At 44.4% G+C, this 20186-nt stretch overlaps 1 long non-coding RNA gene across 1 annotated transcript in view; it reads left to right on the top strand.

The window, feature by feature from the left end:
• Positions 1 to 17695, top strand: part of LOC133260254 (uncharacterized) — a 54360-nt gene extending 36665 nt beyond the window's left edge. The window contains exon 3 of the long non-coding RNA XR_009740705.1: positions 17444 to 17695. This is a non-coding gene — a long non-coding RNA (uncharacterized LOC133260254). The remainder of the gene's footprint in view (positions 1 to 17443) is intronic.
• Positions 17696 to 20186: the final 2491 nt, after the last annotated feature.

Consider the following 20186-nt stretch of genomic DNA (forward strand, 5'->3'; position numbering starts at 1 on the left):
ACTCCAGTATTCTTGCCTGGAGAATCCCAGGGATGGCAGAGCCTGATGGGCTGCCATCTATGGGGTCGCACAGAGTCGGACACGACTGAAGCAACTTAGCATAGCATAGCATCTGGGACTCCTATGATTCGAATGTTGGGGCGTTTGACATTGTCCCAGAGGTCTCTGAGGTTGTCTTCATTTCTTTTAATTCTTTTTTCTTTTTTCCTCTCTGCTTCATTTATTTCCACCATTCTATCTTTCACCTCACTTATCCTATCTTCTGCCTCAGTTATTCTACTGTTGGTTCCCTCCAGCATGTTTTTGATCTCAGTTATTGCATTATTCATTGTTGATTGAATTTATTTCTTCTAGGTCCTTGTTAAACATTTCTTGTATCTTCTTAATCCTTGTCTCCAGGCTATTTATCTGTAACTCCATTTTATTTTCAAGATTTTGGATCATTTTTACTATCATTATTCTGAATTCTTTTTCAGGTAGATTCCCTATCTCCTGTTTTGTTTGGTGTGGTGTGCATTTATCACGTCCCTTTACCTGCTGAGTATTTCTCTGCCTTTTCATCTTGTTTAGATTGCTGTGTTTGGGGTGGCCTTTCTGTATTCTGGTAGTTTGTGGTTCTTCTTTATTGTGGAGGTTCCTCCCTGTGGGTGAGGTTGGACGAGTGGTTCTCAAGGTTTCCTGGTTAGGGAAGCTTGCTTTGGTGTTCTGGTGGGTGGAGCTGGATTTCTTCTCTCTGGGTTGCAATGAAGTATCTAGTGAGTTTTGAGGTGTCTGTGGGTTTGGTGTGACTTTGGGTAGCCTGTATATTAAAGCTCAGGGCTATGTTCCTGTGTTGCTGGAAAATTTGCATGGTATGTCTTGCTCTGGAACTTGTTGGCTCTTGGGTGGAGCTTGGTTTCAGTGTAGGTATGGAGGCTTTTGGATGAGCTCTTATCGATTAATGTTCCCTGGAGTCAGGAGTTTTCTGATGTTCTCAGGTTTTGGATTTAAGCCTCCTGCCTCTGGTTTTCAGTCTTATTCTTACAGTCATCTCAAGACTTCTCTAAAAAAAAAAAAAGAAAAAAGACTTCTCTATCCATACAGCAGCAATGATAAAACAACTAGGTTAATGGAGAAAAGATTCTCTACAGTGTGGGATACCCAGAAAGGTTTGCTGAGTTACATGGAAAAGAGAGGAGGGAGGAGGGAGATAAAGGTGATCAGGAGGAGAAGAGGGGGATTCAAAAGGGGAGAGAGCAGTCTAGCCAGTAATCAAATCCCTATGTGCTCTCCACAGCCTGGAACACCCAGTGAGGTTCATGGAGTTACATAGAGAAGAGAAGAGGGAGGAAGGAGGTAGAGGTGACCAGGAGGAGAAGAGGGGGAGTAAAAAAGAGAGAGACAGATTTAGCCAGTAATCAGTTCCCTAAGTGTTCTCCACAGTCCTGAACACCCAAAAAGATTTACAGAGTTTGGTAGAGAAGAGAAGGTGGAGGGAGAAGATAGAGGTGACCTAGGGAGAAAAAGGAGAGTCAAAATGGGGAGAGGGCAATCAAGCCTGTAATAACACTCTTAAGTAAAAATGGGTACTGAAGACTGGATTCTTAAAGGTACAAAATTGATAACAAATACCAAAAAGCAAAGATTAAAAATCTAGAATAGAGGCTAGACTCTCAAAAATACAATATTAAAAACAAAACAAAACAAAATCACAAAAATTATTAAAAAATATATATATGAAATTTGCTTTAAAAATAGGGTCTTTTTAAAAAACATGGTAATAGTAGGTTATAAAAATGAAAGTTAAAGAGGGTAATAAAGGACTTAAAAATAAAAAAAAAATTTTAAATTGTTTAAATGCTAATAGTAAAAATATATCTAGGAATTTCTCGGAGCTGTTTCGGGCAGTGGGGGGTCTGTTCAGTTTCAGATAGTTCCTTGTTCCAGCTTACATGTCTCAAGGTCTATAGGCCCTTTCCAATGTAGTTGGTGCTAACTACAGGGTTTTAATCAGTTTCACCTGTCACTTTCAAAGCGGTTCCCTCTGTTTCTTTTGGCTTCTTCTGTTTACAAGTCTCTTCAGTGTCTAATTTCTGCCCTGACACAAGGGGGCGAAGGTGGTCACTTATTTAGGCTCACTTGTTCAGTCGTGCTGTGTGGAGGGAGGAACATTGCAAACAAATTCCACTGGCGAGCGTGGGGAGTGCGCGCAGTGTCTGGGCCACACTGGGTTTGTCCCTGCTCACGGCATGTGTGTTTTCCGGGTCTACACTGCTTAGGCTCCAGGTTGCTCTGCAGGGGAGCTGTCTAAAGCAGGCCCTGGGTTGCGTGCATTTCCCAGGTCTAAGCTGCTCAGGTTCAGGTTCTTGGGTACCCCCACAAAGGCACAGACTCGGTTGGGCCAGCGTTTTGTGCCCTTCCCAGGTCTGAGCAGCTCAGGCGACCGGGTGCTTAGTGAGCGCACTCTCCCAGGTGCGCCTTATCACTTCCCGGGTCCCAGCTGCTCGTTTTCCTGGGTGCGCAGCAGGAGCGCCGTCTCAGGTGTGCCGTGTGTCTCCTCTGGGGAGCTGATCTCTGGCCGCGACCCTCCTGGCAGATGTCAACCGTCCAGGATCCCAGGAAGACTTGGTTAGCAACTGGGAGCCTGCTCGCAGTTTGGTAGAGAATGCCTCTCTGGGGCAGAGATTGCCCCTTTCCAGCTCGGGCTGTCGCCTGCCTGCCTCTCTGCCTCCGGTGGGGGATGGGCCGATCCGCTGCTGGCTAGCTCTCCTCCAGTATTCGCTCACTCCTTTATCCTGTGAGCGGCCTGGCAGTGCCTTAGGTTAGAGCTTTTCGCGGGAAAGTTTTCTCTCTCTCTCTCTTCTTTCTCTCTCTGGCTACCCCACAGTTTGGGCTGCTATCTTGCATTAGCTCCCTAAGATTGTACTCAGGGCATTCAGGCCCAGATGCTACTCTAAGCAATGCAGCCCGCACCTCCCTGTTCACCCCCCTGCTTGTTGGTGGCAGATTGCAGCGTCTGGGCTACTTCTCCTCTGGGAGTTGCCATTAGGCACGTAATCTGTGGGTTTTATTTATTTATTTGTTAATTTTTCTTCCTGGTTATGTTGTCCCCTGAGATTCCAAAACTCCCCACAGACCTGCCAGTGAGAGGGTGCTTGGAAACTTCTCTTCTTTCACGACTCCCTCCCCGTGATGGGTCTCCCGTGCCTAACTCTTTTGTCTCTCTTTTTATCTTTTACATTTTGTCCTACCTCCTTTCGAAGACAATGGGCTGACTTTCCTGGTGTCCTCTGCCAGCATTCAGAAGTTGTTTTGTGGAATTTGCTCAGCGTTCAAACCATCTTTTGATGAATTTGTGGGGGAGAAAGTGGTTTTCCAGTCCTATTCCTCTGCCATCTTAGGACAGCTCCCCCCTCCCTAGATTTTTTAAAGACAATTTTTAAAAAAAAAGGAACATGAAATATCTCACATTTGGAAATATCATTAATGTTGTATTTTGGATATATTGGCTTAAATAAAGTACTGATATATTTAACAAATATATTATTTATTTGGCTGTACTTGTCTTAGTTGCAGCATGTGGGCTCTATTTCACTAACCAGGGATTGAACCCGGGATCCTGCATTAATCGGTCAGGGTCTTAGCCACTGGAACACCAGGGAAGTTCCTATTACTAATGTTAATTTCAAATTTCTTTTAACCTTTTAGTGCACCTACCAGAAAGTTTAAAACTGCATTTGTGACTTCCATTCTATTTTTATTAGACAGTTCTATTCTAAATATCTTTGTGTTATTGACTTTGATCTTACTCTGTAAGAAGCTCATCTTTTGAGATTGACAGGTTTCTTATGGACCAGGATATGTCTGTCTTGAACATATTTGATATGTACCTGAAGAGATTGCTTGTTTTGTGGTTATTTGACATCATGTCTTGTAAATGTCAATCAGGTCAAGTTGGCTAATAGTATTGTTCACATCTTTCATATTCTTACTGAAATCTGTTTAAAAATCCTCTTTTTCTATCAGTCTTTGAGAAAGAGGTCTTGTGTATTTGTATGTGTCTCCCTTTATGTCTATTTATTTTTGTTTCTGGTATTTTGAAATTTTGTTATTAGATGCTGTGAATAAAAAATGCTGCCTGCCATATCAGTAAACAAAGGATGTTGCCGCCCTCAACCACTGTAGCCACTCTGGAAGGTGAGCCACGAGGAAACTCAGGATGGAGGCAAATGGGCTGCCAGTTGCCCAGCCCTCAGCTGATGCAGTTCCTTCCCCACAAAGGTGCACCCTGAGGAGACTCAGGATGAGAAAGCATAGGATACTGGCCCTAGAATTTGAGGTGCATATTCAAAGGAATGATTTCAGTGAGCCCAGACTTTTGTATCTTTTGGTATAGAGAAAAGAGCTAAATTCATTAATTTATCAGGTTTTCCTGATATCAAGTTTTCCTTAATGAACAATAATATCTTGATACTCTGACTACCTGATCTTTGTTGCAAAGACTCCTGTATATCCTGGCTTCTCTTCAGAGCAGTCTCTCACAGCTCGCTGTGAAGCTGTCTTTTCAACTTTTCTGAAGTCCTCAGAAAGTGAAATAAATAAAACATTATTCTCAGCTTTAAGCTGTTTATGTGTTTTAGTTGACAGGACATACATCCTAAGGGCTGCTGTGTCTTACTGATAAATTGCTACCTTATCATTATGAAATATCTGACTTTAGTTATACTCTTTGCTTTGGAGTATAAGTACAGTGACAGCTTCCTTATGCTTATAGTTTGCATTTATATCTTTTCTCATTCATTTATTTTCAATCTATTTATTACTGCATTTCAGTTCTCTGCCATTCTCTGCTCAGTTCTCAGCACTCAGCCGGGTGTCCTACATTTCAATTCCTGAACTAACTGTCTGGAGCTGGCACAGGTCCCACAGCTTAAAGGTAAAGTCCCCAGCAAGACAGCCTTATTACAAGTGGAGTATTGGATCTCTATCCTACTTGGCTACAAATTTGGGATGTCCCCTGACCCCCATCCCCATTTTAGTTTTAATGATTTCATAGAACAAGTGAAAGAAATCACCAAAAGCTCTGTACTTAGACTACTGTTTTATTACAAGGATACAACTCAGGAACAGCCAACAGGAGGAGATAGATCAGTTCAGTTCAGTTGCTCATTTGTGTTCGACTCTTTGTGACACCATGGACTGCAGCACGCCAGGCCTCCCTGTCCATCACCAACTCTCGGAGTTTTCTCTAACTCACGTCCATTCAGTCAGTGATTGAACCATCTCTTCCTGTGTCACCCCCTTCTCCTCCTGCCTTCTATCTTTGCCAGCATCAGGGTCTTTTCCAGTGAGTCAGTTCTTCGCATCAGGTGCCAAAGTACTGGAGCTTTAGCTTCAGCATCAGTCCTTCCAATGAATATTCAGGACTGATTTCCTTTAGGATTGACTGGTTAGATCTCCTTACAGTCCAAGGGACTGTCAAGAGTCTTCAACACCACAGATAAAAAGCATCAATTCTCTGGCGCTCAGCTTTCCTTATAGTCCAACTCTCACATCCATACATGACTACTGGAAAAACCTTAACTTTGACTAGATGGACCTTGGTTGGCAAAGTAATGTCTCTGCTTTTTAATATGAATATGCTGTCTAGGTTGGTCATAGCTTTTCTTCCAAGGAGCAAGCATTTTTTAATTTCATGGCTGCAGTCACCACCTGCAGTGATTTTGGAGCCCCCCGCCCACCCCCAAATAAAGTCTCTCACTGTTTCCATTGTTTCCCCATCTATTTGCCATGAAGTGATGGGACTGGATGCCATGATCTTCGTTTTTTGAATGTTGAGTTTTAAGCCAGCTTTTTCACTCTCCTCTTTCACTCTCATCAAGAGGCTCTTTAGTTCTTTTTCACTTTCTGCCATAAGGGTCATATCATCTGCACATCTGGGGTTATTGATATTTCTCCTGGCAATCTTGATTCCAGCTTGTGCTTCATCCAGCCTGGCATTTCGCTTGATGTACTCTGCATAGAAGTTAAATAAGCAGGGTGACAATATACACCCTTCACATACTCCTTTCCCGATTTGGAACCAGTCTGTTCTTCCATGTCCAGTTCTAACTGTTGCTTCTTGATCTGCATACAGATTTCTCAGGAGGCAGGTCAGATGGTCTGGTATTCCCATCTCTTTCAGAATTTTCCACAGTTTGTTGTGATCCACACAGTTAAAGGCTTTGGCACGGTCAATAAAGCAGAAGTAGATGTTTTTCTGGAACTCTCTTGCTTTTTCCATGATCCAACAGATGTTGGCAATTTGATCTCTGATTCCTCTGCCTTTTCTAAATCCAGCTTGAACCTCTGGAAGTTCAGGGTTCACGTACTGTTGAAGCCTGGCTCGGAGAACTTTGAGTATTCTTTGCTAGCATGTGAGATGAGTGAAATTGTGCGGTAGTTTGAGCATTCTTTGGCATTGCCTTCCTTTGGGATTGGAATGAAAACTGACCTTTTCCAGTCCTGTGGCCACTGCTGAGTTTTCCAAATTTGCTGGCATATTTAGTGCAGCACTTTCACAGCATCATCTTTTAGGATTTGAAATAGCTCCACTGGAATTTCATCACCTCCACTAGCTTTGTTCATAGTGATGCTTCCTAAGGCCCACTTGACTTCATATTCCAGGATGTGACTCTAGTGAGTGATCACACCACTGTGGTTATCTGGGTTATGAATATCTTTTTTGTACAGTTCTTCTGTGTATTCTTGCCACCTCTTCTTAATATCTTCTGCTTCTGTTAGGTCCATACCATTTCTGTCCTTTATCAAGCCCATCTTTGCATGAAATATTCCCTTGGTATCTCTAATTTTCTTGAAGAGATCTCTAGTCTTTCCCATTCTATTGTTTTCCTCTATTTCTTCGCATTGATCACTGAGGAAGGCTTTCTTATCTCTCCTTGCTATTCTTTGGAATTGTGCATTCAGATGGGTATATCTTTCCTTTTCTCCCTTGCCTTTCATTTCTCTTCTTTTCACAGCTATTTGTAAGGTCTCCTCACACAACCATTTTGCCTTTTTACAAGTCCTTCTCTTGGGGATGGTTTTAATCACCTCCTCCTGTACAATGTCATGAACCTCCATGCATAGCTCTTCAGGCACTCTGTCTATCAGATCTAATCCCTTGAATCTATTTGTCATGTCCGTGGTATAATCATAAAGGATTTGATTTAGGTCATACCTGAATGGTCTAGTGGTTTTCCCCACCTTCTTCAATTTAAGTCTGAATTTGGCAATAAGGAGTTCATGATCTGAGCCACAGTCAGCTCCTGGTCTTGTTTTTGCTGACTATATAGAGCTTCTTCTTCTTTGGCTGCAAAGAATATAATCAATCTGATTTCGGTATTGACCATCTGGTGATGTCCATGTGTAGAGTCTTCTCTTGTGTTGTTGGAAGAGGGTATTTTCTATGACCAGTGCGTTCTCTTGGCAAAACTCTATTAGCCTTTGACCTGCTTCTTTTTGTACTCCAAGGCCAAATTTGTCTGTTACTCCAAGTATCTCTTGACTTCCTACGTTTGCATTCCTGTCCCTTATAATGAAAAGAACATCTTTTTGAGGTGTTAGTTCTAGAAGGTCCTGTAGACCTTAATAGAACTATTCAACTTCAGCTTCTTCAGCATTAGTGGCCGGGGCATAGACTTGGATTACTGTGATGATATTGAATGGTTTGCCTTGGAAACGAACAGAGAACATTCTGTCGTTTTTGAGATTACATCGAAGTACTGCATTTCGGACTCTTTTTTTTTTCACTATGATGGCTACTCCATTTCTTCTAAGGGCTTCTTGCCCACAGTAGTAGATATAATGGTCATCTGAGTTAAATTCACCCATTCCAGTCCATTTTAGTTCACTGATTCCTAAGATGTTGATGTTCACTCTTGCTGTCTCCTGTTTGACCACTTCCAATTTGCATTGATTCATGGACCTAACATTCCAGGTTCCTATGCAATATTGTTCTTTACAGCATCAGACATTACTTCCATCACCAGTCACATCCACAACTGGGTGTTGTTTTTGCTTTGGCTCCGTCTCTTCATTCTTTCTGCAGTTATTTCTCCACTGATCTCCAGTAGCATATTGGGCACCTACCAACCTGGGGGGTTCATCTTTCAGTATCATATCTTTTTGCCTTTACATGTTGTTCATGGGGTTCTCAAGGCAAGAAAACTGAAGTGTTTTGCCATTCCCTTCTCCGGTGGGCCATGTTTTGTCAGAACTTTCCACCATGATCTGTCCATCTTGGGTGGCCCTACATAGCATGGCTCATAGTTTTATTGAGTTAGACAAGGCTGTGATCCATGTGATCAGTTTGGTTAGTTTTCTGAGATTGGTTTTCATTCTGTCTGCCTTTTGATGGATAAGGATAAGAGGCTTATGGAAGCTTTCTGATGGGAGAGACTGACTGAGGGGAAAACTGGGTCTTGTTCTGATGGGTGGAGCCATGCTCAGTAAATCTTTAATCCAATTTTCTGTTCATTGGTGGGGCTGTGTTCCCTTCCTGTTGTTTAACCTGAGGCCAAACTACAGTGGAAGTAATGAAGATAATGGGACCTCCTTCAAAAGCTCCCATGATGCACTGCAGCACTCAGTGCCCCCGACCCTGAAGCAGGCCACCACTGACCCACGCCTCTGCCAGAGCCTCCTGGACACTCACGGGCAGTTTGGATCAGTCTCTTGTGGGGTCACTGCTCCTTTCTCTTGGGTCCTGGTGTGCCCAAGGGTCTGTTTGTGCCTTCCAAGAGTCTGTTTCCCCAGTCCTGTGTAAGTTCTGGCGGCTCTCTGGTGGGGTTAATGGCGACCTCCTCCTAGAGGGCTTATGCCATACCTGGGTCTGCTGCACCCAGAGTCCCTGCCCCTGTGGCAGGCCACCGCTGACCTGTACCTTTGCAAGAGACAGTCAAGCACAGCTCTGTCTCTGTGTCTGTGGGGGTCTCTGGGTCCTGCTGCTCACAAGGTTTGTTTGAGCGCTCTGAGCGTCTCTGGCTGGTAAGGGGTTTGATTCTAAATGCGATTTCACCTCTCCTACCATCTTGCTGGGGCTTGTCCTTTGCCCTAGGATGTGGGGTACCTTTTTTTGGTGGGATCCAACATTCTCTACTCGACGGTTGTTCAGCAGCAAGTTGTAGTTTTGGAGTTCTCACAGGAGAAGATGAGTGCACATCCTTCTACTCTGCCATTTGCCAGGTTAAGCAGCAGAAACCATTGCCCTTTAGTCTGATAAATTCTCAGCACTCAGATCCAGGGAAGAGCAGTAATTAGTCTGTTCCATATGCTTGAAGGAAAAACAACTAGTGATCTTTATTCTTAAGCCCATGCAATCTGGTCCATGGTAAAACAGCCAGAGGGCATGAAAAAGGGTGGTGACTTATTCCAAGGATCAAGAGAAGCCATAAAGATGTTAAGTATCTTGACCTTTAAATTAATTGGTTAGAAATAATGTGGTTTAAGGAAGGATATAAAAACTGCTGAAAGTCCCACCTTGAGAGGACTCTTTACCTTCTCCAGGCAGGAATGTGGCAGTGGTTTGCAGTTCCCCTCTCCAGAGGATCTTCCTATTCCAGGGATTAAAATTGGGTCTCCTGCATTAACAGGCATATTCTTTACTACAGAGGTTTGCAGAACTCAGGGGAAGGTGAATGACAATAAGACAAAGGTGAGATCATTCGACCCAGAAGCAACTACATTCCAGGCTTCTTCATGGGACATATGTTCAGGAAATGGTGGCACTGGCATGTTCTGAGATAACTGACCTTCCACGTGGGATCCCTTTCCTTCTGGCTGAAGAATACTTCCTCGACATCTTTTTGTGCAAGTTGCTGATGATCAACTCTTGCTTTCCCTTGTCTTCCTTTCACCTTCATTCCTAAATGATATTTTTGCTGCATGTAGATTCTAAGGTTGTGTCATTTTTTTCCTTCTGGCTTCCACAGCTGCTGTCAAGAAGTCAGGTCAGGTGTCATTCCCAGAGACACTCCTTAGAAGGTGGCCTGTCTTTCTCTAGCCAATGACAAGAATTCCTTTTTGTCTGCAGTTTTCTACATTCTCATGAGTCTGTGTGGAGATTCATTTATTTATCCTGCTTGTAATCTATGGGGCTGCTTGATCTTGGATAGGATATATTTTATCAGTCCTGAAGATGTCCAAACTATTATCAATTCAGTATTTGTGCTCACAAATACTGGGCATCTCACAAGGATCTGGGTATCTGCTTTGCTGCTTGGCATATTTCTCACCCTCTCTTCCACATTTTTCACTCTTTCTATTGTGGAGGCTCAGCTGGGGTGCCGAACAGAGAAGTTACAACAGATTTTTACAGACCCCTCTGCTTCCTACTCAGGAGGGCAGGCAGCTGAATTGCACCAGCAAGGAAGGCTGATTCTCCCAAACAGATGTCCAAGCATTCCAAGCATTCGGGAGGAGAAATACTTTCTGGCAGGCAAAGACACAATAGGAAATGACCCACTTGTACATTCTTAGACTGCAGACTGCGTGCATTAGAAGGTTGTGAATTTCAGGACTTCCCTGGCAGTCCGGCAGTTAAGACTCCATGCTTCCAATGTTGGAGGCATGGGTTGGATCCCTGGTCAGGGAACTAAGATTCCAAATGCCACCATACATGGCCAAAAAAAAAAAAAAAAAAACAACAAGGTTGCAAATTCAAACAAGTGAGACATAGCCTACACTTCCTCAGATACAATAGAAAAGAAAACATCAGAGCTCATTTCATGAATAAGGGGAATTACTGCTTTGCGGAGTCCTCGTTTCAGTTACATACAGATGTATTCACATAGTCTGTGTACATGAGTGCTCTGGGTTGCCATGCAAAATATAGTCTTTTTATTCTGGGTCAGGGTAGAAATTATTTTTAAAGATTGAAAAATATTATGCCACCTGTCTCTCTATCCCTGGCAAGATCCCATTTAACACCCCTATTATTTGATCCTGTTACATTTGTTTTAGCCATCACTAGGATGTTGGACAGGCTCTTTCCACATGAGCCATCTGAACACTGCAGCTGTAAGCAGAGCCACTCCACTCATAGCTGACCTGCTGGCCTGACCCCTCAGGGTCCATGGCCCTGTGCTATGCCACCAGTGATTAGCAGAGCAGTTAGGTTTTTGCAGGGCTGAGCCATGAAGAAGCTGCCGTGTCGTGTTCCTGGCTTTTCCTTGTCCCCATCCCAGCTCTGCCCTCTCCTCACCACTTATCAAGAGGTGTCCTCCATCCCATGCAGGCCTGGGCCAGCAGGCTGGGGGCCTGGAGTCACAGGAGGGCGGATAGGGAACTACGGACAAAAACTGCTCACCTTGTCTCAGGCACTAGGACAGCCACTTACACGAGCTGTGCCACAATGAGAGGTCCTGATGAGGAGCAAGGTGCTGTCACCAAACACTAACCAGGAGAATTCAGGAGGGGCCAAAACAGGGGAGACGGCCAACCTCCCAGAGTCCTTCGTCCTGGAGTCCACCTTGGCTGAGAGACACACGTGCCACCAGGAAGGGTCCTGGTCACACCAAGTATGGGCCAAGCAGGCTGCGGGCCAGAAACAGCTCAGGAACTAACCCCATCGAACCGCGAGCCATGTGGCAGAGCAGCACCCCTGGGTTCCCTGAGACTGCTGCCCTCCCTCCCTGGCGTCCCTTTCCAGTAAACTCTCCTGCTCTGTCAGCACGTGACTCTTTAGACGATTCATTTCTGAGTGTTTGACAAGAGCTCATTCTTGGGCCCTAGAAGGGGCCCCTCTTCCAGCAACGTGGGTGACGCTGAGAGCTGAGAAGAAGGGGGCACAGAGCCCCCTAGCCTGGGCCGCAGGCACTCAGAAGTGCCCTGGGAGTAAGATGGGAAGGAAGGGGGCAGGTCACAACCGCTAAAAAAAACGACAGAACCCTTGAGGATACAACAAAAACTGGTCAGAACCTACTAGGCCCAAGATGGTGGAAGATTCAGCCTCCAGTGGACTTGAGCCTCATTTAAAGCTCTGTCGTAGTACATCAGCTAGTTGACACACCTACCGGCGCCAGACAGTTTCAAGGCTGACCATTAAGGCCAAAAAGTGGGTGGCGGCCCAGATATTGGAAATACTCACCCCTTCCCCAAAGTAGCAGGGATACTCCTCCCACTAGCTAGCCTATGAAATTACCCAGCCCCTTAAGAACTAACCACCCCCACAACCGTGGGCCCACTCTCAGTTTCTGAGATAGCCCACACTCCGTGTTCTCTGTGAGTAAATCTGCTTCCAGTCCACTTCAGCTCACTCTTAAATTCTTTCCTGTGTGAAGCCAAGGGCCCTCACTCAGGACCCCGAGCCAGGGACCCACCTAAGACCTGGCATATAACCATCCTCTTGTGTCCCCTTGTCCTGTAACAAGAGGAGGCCAGACGCTAGGTAGGACTGTCCGCATCCCTGCACCTAGCGGGTTCAGGGCTCCCTGGGAGGGGCAGGCGAGGGGGCGGGGCCGGACCGGACCGAGCTGAGTTTGGCTGCAGGGAAACGCAGGCGTCACACGGGTTCCTGGGCGCTGAGACTGGGGAGTCTGGATCCCCATACAGAGTGTGCCTGGACTGGACAGCGCTGTGCCTGGGCAGACGCGGGGTGGGGGGGGGGGCGGTTAGTTCTGAGCAGAGCCCGAGAGATGCCCCCCTTTCCCCTCCCCTCCCCTTCCACTCCTGGGGCTCCCGTGCCCCTCCCCTCCCCACCTGCCTTCTCTCGGGAAATGGAAACTCAGAGCCCTGGGCTCCTCCTCCCGCCCCTCCCCCGCCCAGCCCCACGCAGCCTCCCTCCGCTCCTGCAGAGTTTGGGCCTCCTGCTGCTGCTGCTGCTAAGTCGCTTCAGTCGTGTCCGACTCTGTGCGACCCCATAGACGGCAGCCCACCAGGCTCCGCCGTCCCTAGGATTGTCCAGGCAAGAACACTGGAGTGGGTTGCCATTTCGCTCTCCAATGCATGAAAGTGAAAAAATAAAGTGAAGTCGCTTAGTCGTGTCCGACTCCTAGCGACCCCATGGATTGCAGCCCACCAGGCCCCTCCATCCATGGAATTTTCCAGGCAAGAGTACTAGCCTCCTCCAACACGGGGTAGGGGCAGCAGGAGCCGAAAGGACCGCCAGCCGCCCCCAGCAGGTCCAGCTGCCTCCGAACCCGGTCTTCAAGGGACTCTGCCCTCAAACTCCGAGCAGAGGAAATGCTGGTCTTTGCGGGGTCACAGACGCAGAAGGGTAGTGGCTTCAACCCTCTGAGCTGTTTTTGTTTCAAACCTGTTTATTTTTAACTGAAGGAAAATTGCTTCACAATATTATGCTGGCCTCTACCATACATCAAAGTGAGTCAGCCATAGGTATACATGTGTCCCCTCCCTTTCTTACCTTCCTCCCACCTCCCAGCCATTCCCACCCCACTGAGTTGTTACAGAGCCCCAGTTTGAGTTTTCTGAGTCATATGGCAAATTCCCATTGGTTACCTATTTACACCTGGGACTGTCTATGCTTCCCTGTTAGTCTCTCCATTGGTCCCTGCCCGCCGTGCGTCCACAAGTCTGTTCCGTGACTGTGTCTCCATTGTTGCCTTGTAAATAGGCACTTCAGTACTATCTTTCTAGATTCCATATATGTTAATATACGATATTTGTTTTTCTCTTTCTGACTTACTTTACACAGTATAATAGGCTCCAGGTTCATCCTTCTCATTAAAACTGACTCAAATGTGTTCCTTTTCATGGCGAGTACTATTCCATTATATATGTGTACCAGTTTCTTTATCTGTTCATCTGATGATGAACATCTAGGTTGCTTCCATGGCCTAGCTATTGTAAATAGTGCTGTGGTGAACTTTGGGGTACATGCGCCTTTTACAATCTTGGTTTCCTCAGGGTATATGACAAGTAGTGGAATTGCTGGGTCATATGGTAATTCTACCTCCCGGTTTTTTGAGGAATCTCCATACTGTCTTCCATAGTGGCTGTATCAATTAACATTCCCACCAACATTGCGAAATATACAAGCAGCTCATAAAACTGAATACCAGAAAAACAACCCAATAAAAAAGTGAGAAAAAGACCAAAACAGAAATTTCTCTAAAGACATACAGGTGGCCAATACACATATGAAAAGATGCTCAACATTGCCCATTATTAGAGAAATATAAATCAAAACTATAATGATATCACCTCACACTGGTCAGAATGATCATCATCCAAAAATCCACAAACGATAAATGCTGGAGAGGGTATGGAGAAAAGGGAGCCCTCTTGCGCTGTTGGTGAGCTGGTTTTCACATGTGAAAACTGGAGGCAGCTCTCAGGCTACAGGACACCTTAATGCTCAGAGCCTGAAGCCAGTGCTGCCAGGACCCTGGGGGTTGGAGGTGTCTGCTCTTGTCTTTCAATAAAGCTGTTGGCCTAATTGAAAAAAGAAAAAAAAAAAAAATCTGGAGGTAGCCACACCCATCTTTTCCCAGGGACAGTTCCAAAAACAAATTTAATCACTCCGTAACTGAGCAGTACTCTGGTAATGTGCCAGCCTCAATCCCCTTCTTTTCAGTTTACACCTGACAAAGACTCCCTCCTGGCCCAAACTCAAACCAGGCTCCTCTGAGCCGCTTCTCAACTGGGCCTTGACATTGACCCCAGTCCTGTCTTCAGTCTCTGTCACCTCATTTTAGCAAAGAATCCACAGCATCAGTTTAGTGAGACTCCTCCCACTCTTGACATCTGATCAAGTTCCACTTTCCACATCTAAGTCCTCGGTCTGCCATTGGCAAGAACATCCCCACCCTTGATGTTTCCACTCAGGAAGCTTCCATCCTCTGACCCCTCACCCTATAGTTGGATATAAATCCCCAGCCATCTCTACTATATTAGGAGTTGAGGTCTAGCTCTTGAATAGTCTATCTTGTCAGTTAAACAGCTGTCAGACTACTTTGTCTGTAACAGTCTGGTGCCATGACTTGAAAGAATCCACTGCATCATTGGACCCCATGCCCCTGGGGAGCCTTTGCCTCACTCCTGGCTGGCTGATGGGGGTGGGAGGGGGCCAACAGTGAGTCCATATAGATGGAGAGTTGGTGTTCTGGATGAGGGGCTATCAAAACTGGGTGGAGACAAAGTCTGATTCTCAGGATTCTCTTGAGGCTGGGATAGATCCCAAGGTTTTCTTTGAAAGGTATGGCATTAATTTCCTAGGGACACCATAATAAAATACCACACCCGGGCTGGGTGGCTTAAATAACAGAAATTTATTTTCTTATCGTCCTGGAGCCTAGAAGTCCAAGATCAAGGCATTAGCAGGTTATTTTCTGCTGATGCTTCTCTCCTTGGCCAGCAGATGGCCATGCTGTTCATGTGGTCATACTTCTGTGCCCAACCACCTCTGGTGTCTCTATGTCCTTCCACACTGCCCCTTCTTAGGAGGACATTATTCTGATTCGATTAGGACCCATCCATATGACCTCATTTAACCTTGAATACTTCTTTAAGAACCCTCTGTCCACATAGTCACATTATGAGGTACTGGAGGTTAGGGTTTCCACATATGAATTGAGGGCACCATTGGTTGGACCATGGGAAATCCTCACTGGGGTGTCATTTGGTTTGATTCAGTTCTTTGTTATTTAGGTTGTTCTTTGTTTGTAGACAAGTTGCTGGAATTGTCTTCCCTGGTGCTGTACTTTGATACCTCCATTCTCCATGGAAATTCTCACTCTTTTGTCTTCCTCTGCAGACTCCCACTGGCTACATGGTTGGCCCCTACGGTGCCAAATCAGCCTACTGCACTCCTGTTAGCAAATCCTTCATTAGTAAAAACCTTCACTTTTACTAAGAATGGTTTGAAACCTCAGTGTCCTCATCGGGAAACACAAGGTCTCCCACGGAGCTCCTCCAAGTCTTCTCCCTTCCCATTACCTCCTTTCCCTTCCCTCAGGCTCCTTGAAACCTCTGATACATCCCTCTTCAAACCCTAACGCCCTTTATCCGTTTCTTTGCCTGTTGGATCTTTCCCTTCCCACTCCAGCCCTTAGTTCCTTACAGTCGCTCAAATTTTAGGCTGCCTGTCTCCAGTGGGGGCTCTCAAGAAACCAGGGGCCCTAAAAGCAACCCCCTGAAGCTGAGGAGGTGAAACAGACTGAGTGCTTTATCCCCTCGGAGGGGCTCTGGGGACATCTGGAAGCTGCCTGGGATCTCCCTCAGCAACCTGACCAAAATGTGGCCCATAGCCCCTTAAGACTACATGTCACGCAGAAGAAAATCTTGAAAGTCTCTTCCACAAGCATTGGTGGGAAGCTCTAACCCTCATGGGAAGCAGGTGATCTCACCTCAGATGGTCTCATCTGCCACAAACACAATTCATGTAAAAAATAGAAAGTGGTGACAAGAGCCAATGCTTTTTATAGCCAGTGAAGTCTGCATCCCTGTGTTTATGCCTGATTCATAGCTAGGACTTCAGAATAAAAGCACAGAGATTCTATTTATATCTTCCTGTATGCTTTGGTACATAGTATGCTACGTATAGAGACTTCCCTGGTGGCTCAGACAGTAAAGAACCTGCCTGCAGTGCAGGAGACAGCGGTTTGATCCCTGGGTATACATGTTATTTCCCTACTTCCAGATGATATTATTTATTAAATTACTTTATTAATTAATTTACAAAACTCCACAAAGAAGCTTGCTTTAGTACAATTGACTTAGACATAAATAAATATCAATACTCAGTAGTAGTAGTAGTGTTAGCTGCTCAATTGTGTCCGACTCTTTGCGACCCCATGGACTGTGGCCCGCCAGGCTCCTCTGTCCATGGGATTCTCCAGGCAAGAATACTGGAATGGATTGCCATTCCCTTCTCCAGAGGATCTTTCCGACCCAGGAATCGAACCCGGGTCTCCTGCATTGCAGGCAGATTCTTTACCGTCTGAGATACAGGGAAGATCCAGTCAATACTTACATAAATGAAATATTCCTAAATCTCATAAATATAGAAACTAACCCAAATGCCATTTGAATTCATGTAATTTGAATAAATCTTTGGTAAATAAGACAAGTTTGATATTGTTGGTTTAGCTGAAAAAGAAAAAATAGCTGTGTCATCTGAGTTATCAGAATTAAGGTTCACATGAGCATACATTTTTATTCTATTTATATTTACTAGTCAAATAAGCTAATGTTGAGGAAGGCATGGCAACACATTCCAGTAGTCTTGCCTGGAGAATCCCCACGGACAGAGGAGCCTGGCCGGCTAAAGTCCATGGGGTTGCAAAAAGCTGGACACAATTGAGCGACTAAGCACAGCACAGCACAAGCCAGTGTTGTACCTACTAGATGTTTAAGATTATAAAAATTATAAATTCAACAAATGTACAAAGTAAAGATGTACTAAAAATGAATTACTTGGGCTTCCCTGGTGGCTCAGTGGTAAAGACTCTGCTCGCCAATGCAGGAACATGGGTTCGATTCCTGGTCTGGGGAGATCCCACACACCATGGAGCAACTAAGCCTGTGAGCCGCACCTATTGAGCCCATTGGAGCAAAAACTACTGCAGTCCATATGCCTAGAGCCTCTGCTCCACACGAAAGAAGCCACCGGCCTGAGAAGCCTGCACACTGCAACTAGAGGAGCGCCCACTAGGGAAAAGCCCACACAGCAACAAAGACCCAGCACGGCCAAAACGAAATAAAATTAGTTTAAAAATGAATTTCTTGATGTCCATTAGTTCATGTATATCAAATGAAGCAGTAAAACAAAAAATATATATTTTACTTTTAACTTTTTTCTGTTTTGGAGACTTTGGAGGTACTTGTCCAACAGGTATATGCTGTAAAAAATGGTTAACAGAAAAATAAATTGAATTGATGGTGAGCTTAGTTTAATATCTTATGATATTTTCATGATTACTCCGATTATATTTGTCAATACCACATGTATTAAGTTGATGTAAATAAAATAAAATTTTATGAATTAACTTTTTCAACAATTATTATGTTTTATAGAATGTCTGCTTTAAAAAGTTTCCAAAATCTTTTTGGCACTTTGGAATTTTAGACTCATGCTGAATTAAGTAATAGATATTCATTACATACTCAGATTATTTTTAAGTAGAAACTGCTGAAATATTAAGGTATAAGCATATGTTTGCTATACTTTGACTTCTTGCTTTTAAATACTACAGAAGTTATATATATATTATTGTTAATAAATAATTTTTGCTTCATTGAATAATTAATTGCACTGTGAAGAAGCATAGACCTATAAAATTTGTGAGATAGTATGTATGGTCATGAAATTTGCTAGCTGGCTACAGAAGGCTAGTGTATGATGGCCAGTTCACAATTGTCTACTCCCTAATTTTCTCTGTACAATAAAAGTTATGAGGTTAAAAATAATGGTCAATATATATAAATGAAACTATTAGAAACAATAAGGATGAAAGGAATTAATTTCTTATACAATGTATGCATGGAAAGTAGGATGGACTTTGAGAAGGAAAAGTATACAAGGAAAGTAAGATGCTTTAAGAGAAGTAAAAAGCAACTTGCTCCACAGTAAAAGTCTAATTGTTCCAGACAGAGGAGGAAAATGTAAGACAAAACCTGGATGAGTGCCGAACATGTCAGGTTTGTAGAAAAGGAATTGTATAGACGTAAATATCAGTCAGTTCAGTCGCTCAGTCGCGTCTGACTCTTTGCGACCCCATGAATCACAGCACGCCAGGCCTCCCTGTCCATCACCAACTCCCGGAGTTCACCCAGACTCACGTCCATCGAGTCAGTGATGTCATCCAGACATCTCATCCTCTGTCGTCCCCTTCTCTGCCTGCCCCCAATCCCTCCCAGCATCAGAGTCTTTTCCAATGAGTCAACTCTTCGCATGAGGTGGCCAAAGTACTGGAGTTTCAGCTTTAGCATCATTCCTTCCAAAGAAATCCCAGGGCTGATCTCCTTCAGAATGGACTGGTTGGATCTTCCAGTCCAAGGGACTCTCAAGAGTCTTCTCCAACACCACAGTTCAAAAGCATCAATTCTTCGGCGCTCAGCCTTCTTCACAGTCCAACTCTCACATCCATACATGACCACAGGATAAACCATAGCCTTGACTAGACGGACCTTTGTTGGCAAAGTAATGTCTCTGCTTTTGAATATGCTATCTAGATAGATTTAAATTTTCTTTTAACCGTAAGTAAATTTGAACCGACTGTTACAAAACAGAATGCTATGCACAGTTATCTGTGTAGAACAAAAGAAATCTTATGTTGCATAGTCAAAGCTGGCTAATAAGGATGGATGGGTTTATTTATAACATTTAAAGTGAACTTTAGTATCAGTAGTACACTAATGTGCCGGGAGCCGGCGAGAGACATTCCGCTCGTGACAAAGGTCATGAGGAAGGAGGCTCGGCATACGCAAAGGCGGGATCGAGCCTCAGGAGTCTCCCCGGATATTCTCGAGTATCTTCCCCCCCAAAAACCAGAGTCTGCCTACTTTATTGCTTTGTGCTCTCACCTCTGACTTTACTGGGGGCTGTCCCCTACCACCGTCTCTCTCTCTCTGTCAAAGAGTTAACTTACAGCTCCAATTAATAAAGTTCCTGGGCAATTAGGAGTGTTTAAATCCAAACCCCTCAGATGGCTCTCTAACTCGCCTGACAGGTTTACCTGGACTCCTGCAGCTATGCATACGATTGTTTACAGTCTCCCAGCCTCCAGAGGCACGGGAAGCTTAAGATATTCAAATAGCTTAGAGCCTCTCAGAGAGTTAGAAACTGTCAGAATAAGACTAGTAAGGGATTTCATTGATGAGTCAATGCTTGCTGCCAAGTTTTCACATCCCCTGAATTGTATCCTTGAATATGTATTAATTAATAGTTGGTATGTAGAAAAAATAAGTAGTGGCCTTGGTGTTAGTAACTTTAGACCCTTAAGGTAATAAATTCTTTCCTTTGTTGTAAACCCATTACACATCCACCCTATAGGAATGCAATTTTATCTTTGGAAGATGGCGCCAAGCCTTAAAATAATTACTCTTAGGGAAAATAAGTCTTTGTTGATAAGTCCTTGTCAAGAGTCATAAAATGTTAGTAGGCCTTCTGGCCAGAAGATGATGTAAATCACCTAAATCATTTGTATACGATAAATTTGCAGGAAAGAAACCCTGGTTTTTGATAAGAATCAAAGACTGCTGACTTT

Source organism: Bos javanicus, chromosome 14 (genome assembly GCF_032452875.1).
Source record: "Bos javanicus breed banteng chromosome 14, ARS-OSU_banteng_1.0, whole genome shotgun sequence".
NCBI lineage: Eukaryota > Metazoa > Chordata > Mammalia > Artiodactyla > Bovidae > Bos > Bos javanicus.